Below are 21,786 nucleotides of genomic sequence, written 5' to 3' on the forward strand. Positions count from 1 at the left end.
TAATAAAGTACATTAAGGAGGTCTCTGTAACTTTCTATGGACTTCAGAACAGAATGCAGAACATACTGTATTCCAAAGGATATTAATTAATTAATTAATTATTAATTATTTCTTTTAAAACTTTTTCTAGCTTACCCTTCCCCTCACCAATTTCTCTTCAAAGAAATCTGCCTCTATACTTTCCAAAACATAGCACTTTCTTTAATATAGAGAAGTGTTTCCACAAGAATTTACCCTTGATTTTGATGGGGGTGGGGCTGGGAAATGTTTGGGCTCCCCTTGATCTGCCTCTGGTCATATTCCCACTGATAGGACATCTTCCTGTCTTAAACATAAGATTTGTTGGTCTACAATGAGCTAAAAGTATTTTAGAATTTTAAAATTTCTTATGAGTCGGAAACACTAAGCTGAGTGAATATATTCTGTCATCTATTATCTCATTAAATCATATACTGTCACCATCACTCCTAAAAAGTACAATCAGAGGTTAGAAAAATGGCTTCCAAAAGTTATTCTTTTAAAAAAATTTTCCCCTCTCCATGGCATTTGAACATTGTTAGGTTCAGAAAATCTCGAGTTACTCATAACAAATGCTGTATAAAAATAAATTTTCTACTCTATATATACTTCACAAAACTCTGTGATCGCATTTGGACTTCTCTAATAAAATACCTCTATTAAATGTATTCCATAAAGTAATATTTTTTTCAATAACAAGGGCCCATGATCACTAATTACACAGGTTAATTTGTCATAGGGATGAATTATAATTCAAAGTAACAGTGGAAATTTCAATTCTTTTTAAAATGATGGAAATTGTCAATAAATTGTAAGTTCTTGAATATATTTTGTACTTTGGTAAATTTAAGCCTGTCATCTAAAAGATAGCAGTCGTGTTCTTTATTTTTTTTTTTTAGGGTTTTATTTTACTTTTTATTAATCTCCTGACTTCTGAAGTGTATCATTAATAAACAACACAATCTGGGTAGTTGAATATTGTATAAACATTACAAGTTATTGGAGAAATACAGCTATGAAATTATGAGACACAGGAGATGAGCAAAGTTTTCAAAAACCCAAAAAGGGTGATAACTTAACTTTAGGATATTTATTATGATATAATATTAGAGGTCAGAGATAGATGTTATTCCCTTTTAAGAAGCCAATGAAATGTTCTTTTAGCTTATCATCTCATTAATTGTTATAACCATCTGGAATTTGTACACATTTCATATCCAATTATTTTCAGAGGAAAAATTATTTGATAGTATTTGTGCCCTGGAGGTATTATAATGCTTACATATATCTGGAATATTTTAATAAGCTATTGAAACTAACCTGCTCCAGCAGCTAATCATATTTTCTTTGCCCTTTGCAAAGAGTTATCATAAGTAACAGAATGAAACCACATTTAATCTTAGAAACTTGTAATTGAAAAATGTTTGGAGGGGTGCCTGGGTGGCTCAGTGGGTTAAGGTTCTGCCTTTGGCTCAGGTCATGGTTTCAGGGTCCTGGGATCAAGCCCTGCATTGGGCTCTTTGCTTGGCGGGGAGCCTGCTTCCCCCTCTCTCTCTGCCTGCCTCTCTGCCCACCTGTGATCTCTGTATCAAGTAAATTTTAAAAATCTTAAAAAATGTTAAGAATTTATAGTGAAAATGCAAGGTACTGCCACCACTATATTTAAGTTTATCCATAATTAGCTACAAATTAAGCAAACACTTGAGTATATTATGGATTTATGTAGCATGTTAACTGAGTGCCTTCTGTCTTTCTAAATTGTTCATAGAAAAATAATATATTTAGATCATTGGACCTTATAAATTTCATTTTCCCTGTGAGTACAGACAAGCAAGTCAGATAAAATTTTAAAAACCTTTAAGAATCTCTTAATACTAAGTTTTAAAATGTACATATCTTTAATACAATAGCACTCCATTATTTCTTGCTCAATTCTATTTTGGTATGAGAAGGGATTGCAGTCTTCATATTAACCTTACAGAAACATGTTGTTGCCCTATATAGATGGAATAGGCAAAAGCAGAAGCAATGTAGGGGACCGTATAGAAGTTATTTTATTCACTTAGTAATAATAACCTCAGCTAGAGCAGTAGGTATGGGGATTAAAGGATGAGAGAAAGTGTGCAAGCAATTTAGGATAGAGAATTGGACTGTTAGAACATAGAAGTGGTAAGATTAATAGGCAATGTTCTCTAAATAATTTGTGAGATTATCAGATAAAAATACTTATAAAATTAAAAAAAAATGAGGTCAATTATTTTCCGAATACTGACTATCATATAGAAAGGGATAAAAACAATGCTAAATTGCAAATTAAGTAGGGAGAAATTGTTTTCCCACAAATCTAAGATTCCATGATGCTCATTGTGTGTCATGCACATCTGTGTTTGCAGTGAATCTAAACTCTCTGAGCCCCAACTGCTATTACCGCTGAAGTGGCTGTTGCTTCTGAGCCGTATTTCTTATCACCTCAAGTATTGTAATATGTTCCCTTTTTCCTGTTCCAGAATATTTGATGGGATTCTGATAGTTCTTCTTATCTTCCCTTAGCTTTTGTTCTTTCTCTTTGAGAAGTAATTTTACTACGTCAAACTTTCCTTTCCTTTGGCTTTATTAATTCCTTTGCTAAAACTTCCTGATCAGATAATTATTTTTCATAAAGCATATATACAGACCATTACTTAATAGTTACTTTTTTTTGGGCGGGGGAAGCTGTAGCTTAGAGTGGAAATTGATGCTACTTTTCCTGAGAAACTAAAAAGTTCTGAGTCAGATATTCATATTTCTGAGGGTACAAAACAGTGGATTTTGAAAGAGTTAAAGTCGTGTCAGGCTGAGAAAGAAAAAAAGCAGCCCCATAGTTTAATCAGGTTGGGAGGTTAGAGATAGAGCCATCTGCAGAGTTAACAGAAAACCTAGCTTTCCTCAAGGTCACATAATGGCTATAAAATGTATTACCAATCCCTCTGAATAATGCTGCCCTTTTTTTTTTTTTTCCCTTTAACCTATGGTTTCCTGGATCTGTTTATTCTCAGGACAGCATTCCACTCTTGGTTAATCTCCATTTTTGATCTGCCTCAGAAACAACAATCAATCCACAACCCAACCCCACTTCCTTAGATCCTGCTCTAAATTCTTCAGCAGGAAACTAAATCTTACAAAGTACAATTAATTCAGGGCGCCTTGGTGGTTCTGTTGGTCTCTGCTCTGTGGGAGTCTGCTTCTCCTTCTATGCTTTCCACCAGCCCCTTGCCTCTGTCTCAATAAATAAATAAAATCTTAAAAAACAAAACAAAATAAAACAAAACTATATATTGGGGCACTTGTGTGGCTCAGTCATTAAGCATCTGCCTTTGGCTCAGGTCATGATCCTGAGGCCCTGGAATCCAGCTGGGCATCAGCATCAGACTCCCTGCTCAGTAGGGAGTCTCCTTCTCCTCCCTCTGCCTGCTGCTCCCCTGCTTTTGCTCTCTCTCTCTGTCAAATAAATAAATAAAACCTTTTAAAAAACTTTATAAACAAAGTACACTTAACTCTTTGTTTTTTCACAGTTCCTCGGAAAAGGACTCTGCTGCTACAGTGAGTCAATAAACCCAATATTGTCAAACTACAGGCTCCTTCCTATGACCACTGTATTTATAGTAAACATTTCAAATATATATCTCAAAAAACTTAGGTAGTAATATTGAATCCCTTTTTTATTTATTTTTTAAAGATTTATTTATTTATTTGTCAGAGAGATCACAATTAGGCAGAGAGGCAGGCAGAGAGAGAGGGGGAAGCAGGCTCCCCACTGAGCAGAAAGCCCGATGTGGGGCTCGATCCCAGGACCCTGAGATTATAACCTGAGCGGAAGGCAAAGGCTTAACCCACTGAGCCATCCAGGTACCCCTGAGTCCCTTTTTTTTAAAGGTTAAAATATGTAATTGACAGCTTTTTGCTTTTTGGTGATAAGAATACTCTATTTTAGGTTTTGCTGGAAGCTAGAACAATTACAAATAAAAATTAGGAAACTTTTAAATGAGTGCTTAAAAAGTACAAAAATTTTAATACTTAAGTATCTCAATATTAGAAAGGGAGTTATTTTCTTTTTTCAAAAGGGGGGAGGAAACCCTTTCTTTTGAATATTTCATTGTCTTCTATTTCTCACAATCAGTAAATTCTTTCCAAGTTGACCCAATTTAAAGATATCCAGCATTGGGACAGTGACAAGTGTGGACAGACCCAATAATTTTTCTATTTCTATATCTTTTCTGAAAGGAAAAAATCAATAATGAAAAACAAAGCACACAAAAGTGTAATTTTAGCACATAAACATATGGATCAGAATATCTGAAGAACATTCAAGTAGAAATATAAATGGAGTTGCATTGAGAACTGAAAACATTGAACAGAAACAATGTTTATAAAAATGAAATTTAAAATATGACTTCTGAAAAAATATATTTGGAAGTAAAATCTGTCAAAATTCTAGATTAATATAACTGAAATAATTAAGAATGAAGGAAATATTTGCTAACTTCTTCATTTTTACTGAGAGTGGTGCTACAGTTTATAGGTTGTATCTTAATAATCAGGACATACTGTTTTTATGATGTATTTTCAAACTGTCCACTAGTAAACTCAAGTCAAATGCAAACCTGCCTATAGAGGTGAGAAAGCAACAATAAAAAATAGCTAGAAAGAAAAAAAAAAACATTTCATAAAACATTTTAAAGAGAATAACCTGAAATAAGCGAGAACAGTGTATAGAAAGGAGACTGTACTCAGATTAGAGTCCATTCAGGTTTGTTTAAAGTAGTCAACATCCTCTCTTGTGACAGGATTCCAAGAGCAGTGATATTTCTAAGAAAGCAATGTATGCTTAGAAGTCAAGGCAGGCAAAAAAAAATAACATGCAGAATCAGACTCCTCCTAGAATGTCTATAAAAAAATATTCTTGTTACTATAGCTAAATATAAGAGATGGAAATTTTTTGCAACATAAGTATAACACCTCTGGAAAAATTGTAACTAATTTAACATATTAGCTTTGAAAATGTAAATCAATTGTCTTTTAAAAAAGCAATAGTCTCAGGGTGCCTGGGTGGGTGTGTCAGTTTGTCCCACTCTTGATTTCAGCTCAGGTCATGATTTCAGGGTTGTGAGAACAAGCCCTGCCTTGGGCTAAGAGCTGGGTATGAAGCCTGCTTGAAATTCTCTTTCCCCCTCTCCCTCAGCCTGTCCCCACCACCCTTTCCCTCTCAAAATAACCAAAAACAACTACCCGCAATACTCTCCTATTAAATATATGGGCTAGTCACAAAAGTGACAAGAAAAGTGACACACAAAATTTACCTAAATATAAAATAAAAACTTTAAAAATGTGTCAAGCACAATAATAAAAAATAAGCTTTCATAATATCAGAGTTATGAAAATTAAAATTCAAGGCAAAAGTAATTTAATTAATATAGAATAACCTATTTTTTAAGTATTATGGTTTCAAGTAAGATAAACATAAAAACTGTTGTTTTTTAATACAAAATAACCTAGTATTTGAAAGAACAGTTGATGAAAACATAAGCATATGTTGGGAAGGTTTTTAACAAACTCTATAAAAGAGCTTATTAATCCTATAATTAAGAACAATATTTATTTTGTGAGATGGAATTTTAATAAATGTTTACAAGCTATTAATAATGCTGGGGAAAGAACTGGGAGATTTGCATAAGAAACTAGGGTTAAATTTGCTAGACCTTTCCATCCAGGAATCAAAGATAAGGAAAACTTCATGTCAAAAACCCAGCATAATTAAAACAGGGCACCCAAAATGTTAGTATCAATGAAAAGACAAAACCCATGGGCTAACACTTGCACCATAGGCATTTGCCAAAAAAGATTTTGGGATCTGAAATCTGTGACTGAAACTGAGAATTTTGTCCCAAATTTGAAGTGCAGCTAAAATACCAGTGGGGTAACAGAGCGGGTAAATCTAAAAGCTGCAAGTTTGGGCTGAGTGAAATGTTGAGGGAAGCATTATCCTTTCTTGTGCACTGAGGAGCCAGTGTGAGTTTCTGAGCTGTGGTTATTGAAAAGTGACTACTGCTCAGTTCCTGGGTTTCTGTTTGGCCTACAATTAAGCTCAGCATTTGTGCTTTGAAAGTCCTAGGTTTCAATCCAACAATGTTACTTGTGAAACGTGACACCTTGAACAAATTATGTTAACTCTGAATCCAAGTTCCTTATCTATTAAGTGGAAATAATACTTTCTTCACAGTGTGGTTACAAAACCAAGATTTTCTTCTTAAGTTACTTAAAACAGTGTCTGGCATATGGCTGTTGCAAATCATATAAAGCACAAAGAATCACTAAATTTCTGTAACTCTCTTGAGTTGTGCATTATATATTATTGGATAAAATGACAAAAAATTAATTCTTTAAAGCTCTAAATATTCCTGTATAGACACATATACATTTAAAGCTCTATATAACAACAGAGTAAAAAATGTAGTCAAAGAGTAAATGGAATATTAAATTTAAATAAAAACTGTGCTAACACTGAAAACTATGGCCAAAGATTTGTGGCAGGAAAGTGCAGAGCATAAAATTTCATTGTTAGACAATAATTACTAGAAACAGACTAATACCAAAGCTAATTAAAAAGGATAGAATAGGATGGTCAGAAAATGGTGGATACTTTGTTCAATTTGAATTTCAGATAATGTTTTTAGTGTAAGTACTTTCATCATGTTTTGTCTGAAATTAAAATTAGGCATCCTATTTGACATGTTGTTAACCTTAAAATAGTAAGTATTATAAAAATAAACATGAAATAAATATTCTAGAAATTGGAAAAAAATTCAATGACTAATGAAAATAACATGGTAAGCTTCAACTTCTCAATTTCTTGTTTTTTTTTTCTTTTTATTTGAATTCCAGTTAGTTGACATATAGTAGAATATTAGTTTCATTTGTACAATACAGTGATTCAACGCTTCCATATAACACCAGGTACTCATCATAAGTGCATGCCTTAACACCTGTCACCTGTTTAGCCATCCCCCATCCACTGCCCCTCTGGTAATCATATGTTCTCTTTAGTTGAATATGTTTCTTGGTTTGCCTCTCTTTTTTTTCCCCTTTTGCTCATTTATATAAAGTTGCATTAGAAAGTGGAAATAATTCAGGGAACTAGCACAGATACTGCTGTTTAATACTTGCAAAATATTCCAGTATTATTAAAACAAATTACTAGAAAGCACCTCAAAGACCTTTAAATCAGCTATGGTAAAGTCAAAATCAAGTTTAAATTGTTGTTGTAGAAACATAGTTAATGACAGAGAAAAACACCTATGCCAAATTACCAGAGATAAAAAGCATTGCATAATAGTATATACCAAAGAATCCTAAATATGCTTTAAGTATGTACTTGAATATATATGAAGTGAAAATATGATAGTAAATTTTCTCTTAACTCACCTCCACTTCTATCACTTAATTAATGTTCTTAATTTCCTATAAAATATAGAGAAAAAAACTCATCCTAAATGATCTAGGATAGTAAGTTTACATCTTAGTTAGCCAAGAATATGATATGTTTGAATTTGCACTGCAAAAATATTCCTGTGAAAAAAATGTTTCATAACACATAAGTTAATATTTTAGAAAACCCAACAAGCTGGGTTGCTAAAAATGTACTTTCATAGGGACAACCTATAAAATCTGGAAATATGCCCTCTATTTGCTTATAATTGTATTTAAGTTCTCACTCTAATAAATTAAAACGTGAACTCTTATGTGATGCATTATGGGTATGATTATTAAAAGAAAACCTGTAAGGGGCACCTGGATGGCTCAATAGGTTAAGCGTCTGTCTTTGGCTCAGGTAATGATCTCAAGGTCCTGGCATAGAGCGAGCATATGGGTCCCTGATAAGTAGGGAGTCTGCTTTTCCTTATCCTGCCCCTACCCCTATGCATGATTGCTCTTTTTCCTTCTTTCTCAAACAAATAGTTCTCTTTTTTTAAACAAATAATTCTTTTAAAAAATCTATAAGAAATCTCCAAGTAGATCTATACTCATAATAAAGATAACCAGTAAAATACATGTCCAGATCACTTAGGGAATGACATGAAATACTAACAGGTTTATTTTTATGATGAGGTTTAGAGCAAGTTTTATTTTTTATAGTTTTCTAGGTTTTTAATATTTTAATATTTTTAATAATGAACATGTATTACTTTTCCCCCAGCTGCAGAGATCTTAAGGTATGTGACCCCAAACTGTATATATTCAATGTTTAGTAACTATTATAGAGTAACAGATTTTATATAAACTGAAGTTTATACAATACAGGGGTTCTTCAAGGAAAATAATAAAGATTAGACACTTATGAATTCTAGAAATACTCTAGAAATACTCAAAGCATATTATAATTTTTAAAGTTTATTTTAATTCCAGTATGGTTAATATGCAGTGTTATATTAGTTTTGGGAATCCAATATGGTGAATCAACAATTACATGCAATAGTTCTATACAACTCATCATGATAAGTGTACTCTTTAATCCTCATCACCTGTTTCACCTATCCCTCAACCACCTCCCCTCTAGTAATCATCAGCTTGTTCTGTAGAGTTGAGAATATTTCTTGGTTTCCTTTTTTTCCCCCTTTTTTCGTTTGTTTTGTTTCTTAATTTCCACATATAAGTGAGATTATATAGCATTTGTCTTTCTGGGACTAATTTTGCTTAGCAATGTACTCTCTAGATCCACCTATGTTCTTGCAAATGACAAGATTTCATTCTTTTTTATGACTGAGTAATATTCTCTCTGTATATGTGTGGGAATGTATCACATCTTTATTCATTCATAGATCAATGGATACTTGGGTTCCTACCATAGTTTGTCTATTGTAAATAATGCTGCAATAAACATAAGGGTACATATATCCTTTGGAATTAGTGTTTTATATTTTTTAGTAAATACCCAGTAGTGAGATTACTGGATCCTTGTGTAGTTCTATTTTTAACTTTCTGAGGAACATCCTTAATGCTTTCTGTATTCTATGCACCAGTTTGTATTCCCACCAACAGTGCATCAATGTTCCTTTTTCTCCATATCTTTGCCAACAACTATTGTTTCTTGTGATTTTGATTGCAGCCATTGTAACAGGTGTGAGGTGATATCTCATTGTAGTTTTGATTTGTATTTCCCTGATGAGTGATGTTGAACATCTATTCATGTCTGTTGGCCATCTGGATATTGTCTTTGGAGAAATATTTGTTCATGTCTTCTGCCTTTTTTTTTTAATGTATTAATTGAGTTTTTGGTGTTGAATTATAGCAGTTCATTAGGTATTTTTGTTACTAACCCTTTATTGGATGTCTTTTAGTTTTGTTGATCATTTCCTTCAGTGTGCAGAAGCTTTTTATTTTGATGCCGTCTCAAGAGTTTATTTTTGCTTTTGTATCCCTTGCCTCAGAAGACCTATCTAGAAAAATGTTGCTATAGTCCTTGTCAGAGAAATTAATATCTGTGCTCCTCTAGGATTTTTATGGTTTCAAGTCTCACATTTAGGTCCTTATTCCATTTTAAGTTTATTTTTGTGCATGATGTGAGAAAGTGGTCCAGTTCCATTCTTTTGCATGTTTTTGTCAAGTTTTCCCAAAACCATTGTTGAAGAAACTCTTGCACACTGCATATTCTTGCCTCCTTTTTCAAAGATTAATTGACCATATAATTGTGAGTTTATTTCTGGGCTCTCTATCTTATTCCATTGATTAGCATCTGTGTGTGTATGTGTGTGTGTGTGTGTGTGTGTGCGCCAGTACAATTTTGGTTTGATTACTATAGCTTTGTTTTATAACTTGAAATGTGGAATTGTGATATAACCAGATTTGTTTTTCGTTTTTCAAGATTGTTTTGGCTCTTCAGGGTCTTTTGTGGTTCCATACAAATTTTAGGTAGGTTTGTTCTAGTTCAGTAAAAAATGCTGTTGGTATTTTCATAGAGATTGGATTCAATCTGTAGATTGCTTTAGGTTGTATGGATATTTTAACAATATTTTTCCAATCTATGAGCATGAAATATCTTTCCATTTCTTTTTGTCTTCTTCAATTTCTTTCATCAAAGTTTTATAATTTTCAGAGTACAGATGTCTTCTTAAAATGTTTGGTAGAATTTACCTGTGAAGCTCTCTGGTCCTGGACTTTCATTTGTTGGAAGTTTGATTAGAAGCAATGACTCAGTAGTCATTCTGTTTAAATTTTCTATTTCATCCTCATTCAATTTTGATAGTTTATTTTTCTAGGAATTTTTCCATTTTTTTCTAAGTGTGCAATTTTTTGGCTTATAACTTTTTGTAATGTCATATGACCCTTTGTATTTCTGTGGTGTCAGTTATTTCTATTCTCTCATTTCTGATTTTAAGTCATCTGTGTTTTTTATTTTGAGTCTTTATTTATTTTTGAGGTTTATCATTTTTTTAATTAAAAAGAAAACCAATCTCCTGATCTCATTGATCTGTTCTATTATTATTAATTAATTAATTAATTAATTATTTTAGTTTCTATTTCAAATATTTCTCCCACCTTTATTATTTCCTTTTACTGGCTTTGGGTTCTGTTCTTTTTGTAGCTTCTTTAGATATATTTTTCTGTTATTTATTTGAGACTGTTCTTTCTTATTGAGGTAGACTTGTATTGCTATAAACTTTCCTCTTTGAACAGCTTTTGCTGCATCTCGAAGATTTTGAAACCATTGTTTTTATTTTCATTTGTCTCCATGTATTTTTTGATTACCTCTTTTATTTTGACCCATTCATTGTTTAGTAGCATGTTATTTAACCTCATGTTAACCTTTCCAGATTTTTTCTTGTGGTTGATTTACAGTTTCATGGTGTTGTAGTCAGAAATGATGCATGGAATAACTTCAATCTTTTTGCATTTGTTGAGGCTTGTTTTGTGGCCTAATATGTGATCTATTCTGAAGAATATTTCATGTGCGCTTGAAAAGACTGTGTATTCTGTTTCAGGATGGAATGGTCTGAATATATATGTTAGAGCCAATTGGTACAGTGTGTCACTCAAAGCTAGAGTTTCCTTTTTGATTTTCTATTTGAATGAATTGTCCATTGATATAAGTAGGGCATTAAAAGTCCCCTACTATTACTGTATTACTATTGATTACTTTAAGTTTGTTATTAACTTTTAAGTATTTGAGTTCTCCCAGGTTGTGTGCATAAATACTTACAATTGTCTTCTTGTTGGATTATCCCCTTTATGATTATATAGTGTCCTTTTTGTCTCTTGTTATAGCCTTTGTTTAAAGTCTATTTTGTCTGATATAAATATTGGTCCACTGGCTTTCTTTTCAGTTTCATTTGCATAGTAAATGCTTCTCCATCACTTCACTTTCAATCTGCATGTGTCTGAAATGAGTCTCTTGTAGGTTGTATACAGATGGATCTTTAAATTTTTATCCATTTCATCACCCTATGCCTCTTTATTGGGGTATTTAGTCCAGTTACATTTAGAGTAATTATTGATTGGTTTATATTTATTGTCATGTTTTTACTTATTTTGTGGTTGTTTTGTAGTTTTTCTTTATTTTTTTGTATAAAAACAAATGTTTTGATTTTCTTATAACCTGTAACATCGTACTCACTTGACTTTTTAAAATTTTTATTTTATTTTTTCAGTTTTTCAATTGTTTTTTAATTTTTTATTTTATTATTTTTATTATTATGTTCAAATAGCCATCATATAGTACATCATTAGTTTTTGATGTAAGTTTTCAATGATTCATAAGTTGTGTAGTTTTTCTTCTGTTATTCTCTCACTCTCACCTCTCTGACAATTAATTGGCTTTCTTGAGTGACATCCTGGGATTCCTTCCTCTTTAATTTTTGCATGTCTATTGCTGTTTTTTGATTTATTATTACTATTCAATTTGTATGTAACATCTTATGTCTATAGCAGTCTATATTAATTTGGTGGTTACCTATGTTTGAACCCATTCTTTACTCTTCTTCCCCACATTGTAGTTGTATGGTATTACACTTCACATCCTTCCATTTTGTGAATCCCTTGACTGATTTTTTTACAGATTATACTTATTTTTATTGTTTTTGAATTTTCTACTTTCCTTATTCTTGTTTATGATCTTCCTGCTCAGAGTACCCTTTAACTTTTCTTATAATGTGGATTTAGTGCTCATGAGTTTCTTTAACTTTTGTTTGTCTGTGAAACTCTCTCTCTTTAAAGACTTTATTTATTTATTTGACAGACAGAGATCACAAGGCAGGCAGAGAGAGAAGGAAGGGAAGCAGGCTCCCTGCTGAGTGGAGAGCCCAATGGAGGGCTTGATCCCAGGACACTGGGATCATGACCTGAGCCAAAGGCAGAGGATTTAACCCACTGAGCCTCCCAGGCACCCCATCTGTGAAATTCTTAATCTCAATTTGTGAATAATAGTCTTGCTGGATAGAATATTCTTGGCTCCAGATTTTTTCTTTTTAATACTTTGAATATATCATGCCAATCCTTTCAGGCCTGAAAAGTTTCTGCTGAAAAATCAGGGTTTTTTATGGGGTTTCCCTTGTGTAACTGCTTTCTTTCTTTTGCTGCTTTTAAATTCTAATCATCATTACTTTATGCCATGTCAAGTACTGTGTGTCTTCTTGTGGAGCTACTTGGATTGATTTTGTTGGGAGGGTGTGTCTCTGTGCTTCCTGGATCTAGATTTGTTTCCTTCTGAAGATTTGAAACATTTTCAGCTAATTCCTCAAAAATATTTCTGCCTCCCTTTCTTTCTTGCCCTTCTGGGATCCTTGTAATGTCAGTGTTACTATGCTTAATGGTGTTGCCAAATTCCCTATGTCTATTCTTATTTTGCATATTTTTTTTTCCTCACACCTGCACAGCTATATTACTTTCTATCATTCTGCCCTCCAGGTCACTGATTTATTGTTTTGCATCTAGGCCACTATTTATTCCATCTAGTATATTTTTAATTTCATTTATTGTTTTTTATCTGATTCTTTCTATTTCATTGTTAAGGGTCTGTGGGTGTCCTCCAGTTTTAAGTCTGAAGAGTATCTTCATGATCTTTACTTAAATATTCTATCAAACATGTTTGCTGTCTCTGTTTCACTTAGTTCTCTTGGGATTTTTGTTCTGTTCTTTCACTTTAGACATATTCCTCTGTCTCTTCATTTGTCTTACTCAGAGTCTGTTTCTGTGTATTAGGAAAGACAGCTATGTCTCCTGCAATTGAAAATTATGATCTTATGAGGAAGAGATCCTGTAGTGCACTACCACCTACCACACAGTATCTTCTGTTCACCAGAACCCTGGGCTTCAGGGACATTTCTTATGCATGATGGATTCACCCCAGTGTTGTAGCTAAGCCACGTTTTTGTTCTGTTTTGTTTTGTTTTGTTTTTTCTTCAGTCATTTGCATGAATGGCTTTTTGTGCCTGTTTTGGAAAGTGTTTACTCCCTATGATGTTAGTCGGGCAGTCTGGGGATTCCCTGGGCTTGAGTTTAGTCAGATGTGGCATTTGCCATAGACACAGTGGTGTCAAATTGCAGGGTGACTTCCTGTGTTGTCCCCTGAGAATATTTTATTGATGGGTGGGTCCTCCAATCCACTGCTGGTGTGTGTGGTTATCCTTCCCACTCTGTGGGGCTGGAGTCACTTTGGAACAGTACTGGCAACCATAGGGACTGCTTGCATACTGCCACACCTATAGCACTGCCTGTATAGGACACTGGGATTATTAGTAAATCTTCCTTCTCTATGTCCCAAGCACCTTTCAAACTTTTATTCTATGCTGTATCTCTACTGGCTGGCTGTTGTGATCCCTCTTTGGGGGTGAGAACTCAGTTCCTCTTGCTCTCCCAGATCTGAGGTCACTGATTTTTTTTTTTTTTTTTAATTCCAGGTTTTAAGTCCCTCTGGTTTTAAGAATATAATTAAATTTGGCTCTTCTTATTTTCAAAGTCAAATGTTATGGGGATTCATCTTCCCTTGTGGGTTCATGGTTGTGAACCTCTTTCTCTCCCTTATTCATGCTTGCAGAATCCATTCCTGTCTCTCATACAGTCCTGCAAGTCCATTTATTTCCTGACCATGTCTCTGTCCTTCCTTCCCTTTTTGTGGGCTCTTCTCTTCATTTAGTTGTGGAATTTATTCTGCCAGTCTTCAGGCCATTTTCTGGGTTATTTACACTGATGAGAGTGTTACCTAGTTATATCCAGGGGGTGAAGTGACCTTGGGTCCTCCTGTTTTACCATCTCTGCTGAATTCTCTACATCACAATTTCTTAAACAAACAAACAAACAAAAACCCTGCCAATGTGACATATGCAAAAAGCAAAAGAAGGACAATTTAACTTCTATAGTATTTTTTATATGTTCTCATTGTATATTCTTTACCTGCTTAAATGACAACATTTTTGAAAGACAAAAAATTTAATTCAGTCTTCCCTTATAGCATGGTTGACCAGAATCAGGTTTTTGTTTTGTTTTGTTTTTTTTAACAATTTGAAGCCTTTGAACATTTCTTTTAGCCTCACAGCTTATGAGTATAATGCAAATTTTTTATGGTTATTATCAAAATTGGGAGGAAATTCTACCAATTTTCATGCATGCTATCAGACTTAGGGAATTTCAAGTTATCTTAGGTTCCTATATCCTCATACTTGTGTCACCAGGTGCTGAATGTCACATTCATATCATTGTATGATATCTGGCTCGGCTCTTTAGTGTCCTACTGCCTAGTGAGTCATTAAGACTCTAGGTAGGTGTGTTCCTGGAAGCCATTTCAATTCTGGGATGGCTAGCAGTAATTAGCTATAGTAAGCAAAAATTTAAGATGAATTCTAAGATATGGGCTCCTTGGTGTATACACCTTATATAATCCTGTGAGTATGATAGGCAGTACTCTCATTGTCATGTTACATGACAAAGGTGAATGTATTCTATAGATATAACTGAAGTCCTAAATTAGTGGACTTGAAGATGATCAAAAGTGTGATGATGCTGGCTGATCTGACTAATTAGGTAAGCCCTAAAAGGGGATAGACTCTTCCCCTTGGAAGAGATTAAGTACATGAGTATATAAGGCCTACAGAGGGAGTCATGTGACAAGAACTGTAGGTGGCCTCTAGAATCAGAGTAACCCTTGGCTGGCAGAAAATTGATACCTCAGTCCTACAAATGTAAGTAATTTTACAAAAAAAAAAAACCCTCGTATGTTCAAAAGAGGATCTTGAGTTATAGAAAAGAATGAAACCAAGACAACACTATAATTTATGCTTTGTGACCCCAATAATAAAACCCCCCAACATCAGGCTCCTGGCTCAGCAGCAAGGCTGCTTTTCCCTCTCCCTATCATCTCTCTTGCTCTCATTCTCTCTCAAGTAAATAAAAATCTTAAAGAAATAAAGGAGGGTGCTTGTGATGAGCACTAGGTGTTGTATGTAAGTGATGAATCATTAAATTTTATACCTGAAACTAAAATATTACACTCTATAATTCACTCTACACTTCAAAAAAATTTACATTTTAAAATAGTTATTTTAAAGATTAAAATTTAACATATTTTAAAGAACGTACTATAATCTATTAATAAAATTAGAACCCATTTTAATTTATTAAACCATTACTCTAAATAGAACAAAAATTATGTTAATACTTGATTATAACAACAAAATTATAAATTTTCTTGACATTAAGGATAGAAAAAAGAGTCTTATGGAATACAATAAACTAATAATTTTGCATTTCTTGTTAGTCACTTAAATACTGCTAACTCATTAAGAATATGTCAAGGCATCTACAAAAATGAATTCAATATTCTTTGGCATTTTTGCCAAATATTCATACAAAATTGCTTTGAGATTTAAATTTTTGCCATATGAAAGAATAATTGTCAAATTATTAATCTCTAACTTTCAAGGGTAGAGACATGTTAAATGGCCCTCCTTTGTAATCCTTCCCGGTCTTTGCAAATATTAGAGGATGGCCTATATGAATAGCTCCTAAATTTGTAAGCATTTTGAACCATACATACATGACCTTGTTCATAACTATTGTTAGTACTGTCACTTTAGGTTTTGTTTTGTTTTTTAATGTTGGTATTTTGTCAAAGTTATTTTCTATTTAAAATAGGATCAAGAAAACTTCAGTTCAAATGAAAATTCTGTTATCTTACATATTAGAGAACTAGAAAAAAAGTAATGGGTAATAAAAATGTGCAAAGTAGTATTGAAGGAATGAACATAATTCCATATTCCTTTCAAAGCAAAGAAGAAGTGCTTTATGGAGCCTAAGAAATGAAAACCCCACACTTAGAAAAATCTTTTAGTTTGTTACAGTAATATATTTGCACTCTGAATTTAAAAATATTAAAATTCATTAAGAAATTTACTTACATCATAATGTGGTAAATAACCATTTCTGTAAGCCTAACAGATATTTCAATTAGTGAAATAATTCTGAATGACATAAAATCATTGGGTCATAATTAAAGTAATACTCTATTCTTTGGAGTTCATTAAATAAATCATCTCATAAATAATAGCATGTTAGATTAGATGAAATATGAAAAGTCATAACTAAAGATGTTTACTGTAGAATGCAAGGATGCTTCAGTGTAGAAAATTGATGCAGGGAACCTGGGTGGCTCAGTCGATTAAGTATCTGCCTTCAGCTCAAGTCATTATCCCAGGGTCCTGGGATGGAGTGCTGCATTGGGGGGGGGGGTTCCCAGCTCAGCAAGGAGTCTGCTTCTCCCTCTCCCTCTGCCCCTCTCCATCCCGCTCATGCTTGCATGTGTTCTCTGTCTCAAATAAATAAATAAATAAATAAATACAATCTTAAAAAAAATGGATGCAATGTACTATTTCAGTGGGTTAAATGGGATGAGCTTCAAAGATTGTGGCCATCTTTGATCTACCACAACTTTAAAAATAATCTCTACCTAGAGGTAGTCAAAGAAGTAAATTAAAACTATGATGAAATGATACTTAGCCAACATTGTATTGCCTAGAGGCTTAAACTCTGAAAATAGCAAATGTTGGTCAAAAGGTAAATAAAAAAATCTCAGGCACTGCTAGGTAAGTGGACATAGGTACAGCCCTTTACAGGGCAGTGTTTACAATATCGAGGAAAGCTGGAAATGCTCAAACTCTCTGGCTCAGTAATTCTACTTCTGTAAGTACAACCTAGTGACTTTCTTACAAATGTGCATTAGGATATTTGCACAATAAGTTTATATAACATTTCTTGTTTATAGTAGCAAAAAATTCAAACTGCTGGATTTATTCTTTCCCAGTAGAGGAAAATGGGAAGGGCAAAAGAAATGGGGCCTTATTTCTATCTGCTATAAAATTAATATTTAATTTTAGTTTTTATAATTCTGAACTAAATCTAGCATACTATTAAGATTTACTGAGGTGTTTGGGAGTTTGTGAATGTCCATCATATTTTTACCCACTGAAAATATATTTCAAAAATTCAATATAAGAGCACCTGAAAAAAATTCAAGTTATACTGAATTCTATAATTTAGAGCTCAGGAAACATACTGTAAGGGAGAAAAAAAAGACATTTACATATATTAATGTAGTTAAAACAATTTTTATTTGAGAAGTTTTTTTTTTTTTAAAGATTTTATTTATTTATTTGACAGACAGAGATCACAAGCAGGAAAGAGAGGCAGGCAGAGAGGGAGAGGAGGAAGCAGTCTCTCCGCGGAGCAGAGTGCCAGATGTGGGGTTTGATCCCAGGACCCTGGATCATGACCTGAGCCAAAAGCAGAGGCTTTAACCCACTGAGCCACCCAGGAGCCCATAAGAAGTTTTCTTTAGTAAAGCTCTTTTTGGGGTTTAATTAAAAAGTGCACTTTAAATACATCAGACAAGATGTAAAAAAATCTCATTTTTGTTTGCTTTCTATATGTATAAATATTATGCACATAGAATCTTTGAACAGTGTATTTATACAAATTGGAAATGGAAAGTAATTTCAAATTATCAAATAGATAGAATATTTACATGAAATTAATAATTTATATTATGAATCCATGGTAGTATAGTTCTCATAATTTTAAAGTGATACAGTCAAACAATACAAAGTACTTAAATAGTACTCAAATAGTCATCATTTAAAAAACTTTTTAATTAACATATAATGCATTATTTGTTTCAGGGGTGCAGGTCTATGATTCATTATCTTATATGATACCCAGTGCTCATTACAGCAATACCCTCCTCAATGTCCATCTCCAAGTTACCCATTCCCTAACCCCATCTCCCCTCCAGCAACCCTCAGTTTCTTTCCTAAGATTGAGAGTCTATTATGGTTTGTATCCCTCCCTAGTTTTGCCTTCTTTCATTTTTTTTTTTCAAACTGTTATCAGCATGTATGTTTGCAATATAAATTGGCAAAGTAGTCTGGATAATCCTATCCCTTAATATATTCTGAAGATACTATTTTTAGTGAGAAAATAGTAATCTTAAAATATTCCCTGTGTGCTTTAGGGAACATGGATTCTCCAGGACTGGGTTAAATTGTTTTATGTTAGGTCAAAAATGATAGTTGATTTGTTTGAATCTATATTTTAATGAATATTTGTTCCATCTGTCAATTACTAAGAGAACTGTCAAATCCACATGATACGATGGTAAGCTTATTAATCCTCCTTGTATTTCTGTTAATCTTTGTTTTATAGTGAAAGCTCAACTATTAGGGAAAATATATTTTGAATTGTTATATATTCACTAATGAAATTTCTGCCATTATGGAGTGGTTCTGTTTCTTATAATCTTTAACCCTAAAGTATTTTTGTCTCATAATAATTTTAATAACAGATATTTGGTTAAAGATGACATATTTTTTTCTATGATTTGACTTAAAATATTTACTGTGTCTTTGTTTGTGTCTTGTAACCTGTATATAACTGATAACTTATTTTTTATGTATGCAATTTTTATTAACATAGAATGTATTATTTACCCCAGGCATACAGGTCTGTGAATCATCAGGCTTACACATTTCACATCACTCACCATAGCACATACCCTCCCCAATGTCCATATCCCAGTCACCCTATCCCTACCCACCACCCCCAAACAACCTTTAGTTTGTTTCATGAGATTAAGAGTCTCTTATGGTTTGTCTCCCTCCTGATCCCATCTTGTTTCATTTTTTTTCCTCTCAAAATTCCCTGCCTCTCAAATTCCTCATATCAGAGAGATCATATGATAATTATCTTTCTCTGATTGACTTATTTCATTCAGCATAATACCCTCTAGTTCCATTTACATCGTTGCAAATGGCAAGATCTCATTTCTTTTGATGGCTGCATAGTATTACATATATACATACACACCACATCTTCTTCATCCATTCATCTGTTGATGGGCATCTAGGTTCTTTCCATAGTTTGGCTATTGTGGACATTGCGTCTATAAACATTCAGGTGCACGTGCCACTTTGTATCACTACATTTGTATCTTTAGGATAAATACACAGTAGTGTGATTGCAGGGTCATGGGTAGCCCTATTTTCAACTTTTTGAGGAACCTCCATGCTGCTTTCCAGAGTGGCTGTACCAGTTTGCATTCCCACCAGCAGTGTAGGAGGGTTCCCCTTTCTTCTCATCCTCATCAACATCTGTCATTTCCTGACTGGCTAATTTTAGCCATTCTGACTGGTGTGAGGTGGTATCTCATTGTGGTTTTGATTTGTATTTCCCTGATCCCCGGTGATGTGGAGCACTTTTTCATGTGTCTGTTGCCAATTAGGATGTCTTCTTTGCAGAAATGTCTGTTCATATCTTCTGCCTATTTCTTAATTGGATTATTCTTCGAATGTTTAGTTTGATAAGTTATTTAGAGATTTTGGATACTAGTCCTTTATCTGGTATGTCATTTGGGAATATTTTCTCTCATTCTTTCAGTTGTCTTTTGGTTTTGTTTACTGTTTCCTAGGCTGTGCAAAAGACCTTGATCTTGAGGAAGTCCCAGTGGTTCATTTTTGCCCTTGCTTCCCTTGCCTTTGGTAATGTTCCTAGGAAGAAGTTGCTGCGGCTGAGGTCAAAGAGGTTGCTGCCTGTGTTTTCCTCAAGGATTTTGATAGATTCCTGTCTCACATTGAGGACTTTCATCCATTTTGAGTCTATTTTTGTGTGTGGTGTAAGGAAATGGTCCAGTTTCATTTTTCTATATGTGGCTGTCCAATTTTCTCAACATCATTTGTTGAAGAGACTTTCTTTTTTCCATTGGACATTCTTTCCTGCTTTGTTGAAGATTAGTTGACCATAGAGTTGAGGGTCCATTTCTGGGCTCCCTATTCTGTTCCATGGATCTGTGTGTCTGTTTTTGTGCCAGTACCATACTGTCTTGGTGATTAAAGCTTTGTAACAGAGCTTGAAGTCTGGAACTATGATGCTGCCAACTTTGGTTTTCTTTTTTAACATTCCTCTGGCTTTTCAGGGTCTTTTCTGGTTCCATATAAATTTTAAAAATATTTGTTCCAGGGGCGCCTGGGTGGCTCAGTGGGTTAAAGCCTCTGCCTTCAGCTCAGGTCATGATCCCAGGGTCCTGGGATCAAGCCCCGCATCAGGCTCTCTGCTCAGCAGGGAGCCTGCTTCCCTTCCTCTCTCTCTCTGCCTGCCTCTCTGCCTACTTGTGATCTCTATCTGTCAAATAAATAAATAAAATCTTTAAAAAAAAGTTATTACAAGATTGATTATGTTCCCTATGGTGTATATTACATTCCCATGATTATTTATAACTGGAAGTTTGTAGCTCTGAATCAATCCCACTTGATTGTGGCATATGATCCTTTTATTGTATTGTTGAATTGGTTTGATAAAATTTTGTTCAGGATTTTTATATCTATGTTTACCAGGAATACTGACCCATACTTTCCTTTCATTTGGTAACTTTGTATGGTTTTGGCAGCAGGTTAATTCTGGTCTTGTAAAATGAGCTTGGTAGCATTCCCTCCTCTTCAATTTTTGCAGTGTTTCAAGAGTAGGTACTAACTCTTTAAATGTTCTGCGTAATTCACCTGCAAAACGCTCTGGTCCTGGACACTTGTTTTGGGGCCTGGGATATTTTTTAATTCTTGATTTAATTTCATTACTTGTAATTTATTCAGATTTTCTATTTCTTAATGATTCAGTCTTAGAGGGTTGTGTTTTTAGATATTTATCCATTTCTTCTAGATATTCCAATTTGTTGGCATACAATTTTTTCAGTAGTATCTTATGATCATTTGTATTTCTCTGGTGTCAGTTGTAACTTCTTTCATTTTTTTTTTCTTATTTTCATTATTGGGCCCTTTCTTTCCTGTTTTTAAATTTTGTTTATCTTAAAAAAAAAAAAGATTTTTGTTTCACTGATCTTTTTTTTTTAATTTCCTCTTTGAATTTTTTTTAATTTCCTTTTTGAATTAATTGATCCATTGATTGTTCAGTGGCATGTTTTTAGTCTCCATGTGCTTTTTTCCCCCCTCAGTTTTTTTTTCTTGTACTTGATTTAATTTATTATTATTTTTTTATTTTTTAAAGTAAGCTCTAGGCTTGATATAGGGCTTGAACTCACGACCCTGAGATCAAGAATTGCATGTTCTACTGGCCGAGCCATCTTCTCGTAGCTGATTTTGTTTCACACCCTTGTTGGAAAAGATGTTTGATACGTTATCAGTCTTCTTGAACTTACAGAGATTTCAGTCTTTTTGAATTTGTAGACTTGTTTTGTGACCCAACATATAT

This window comes from Enhydra lutris, unplaced genomic scaffold (genome assembly GCF_002288905.1).
Source record: "Enhydra lutris kenyoni isolate GAN:26980312 unplaced genomic scaffold, ASM228890v2 scaffoldscaffold2, whole genome shotgun sequence".
Classification (NCBI taxonomy): domain Eukaryota; kingdom Metazoa; phylum Chordata; class Mammalia; order Carnivora; family Mustelidae; genus Enhydra; species Enhydra lutris.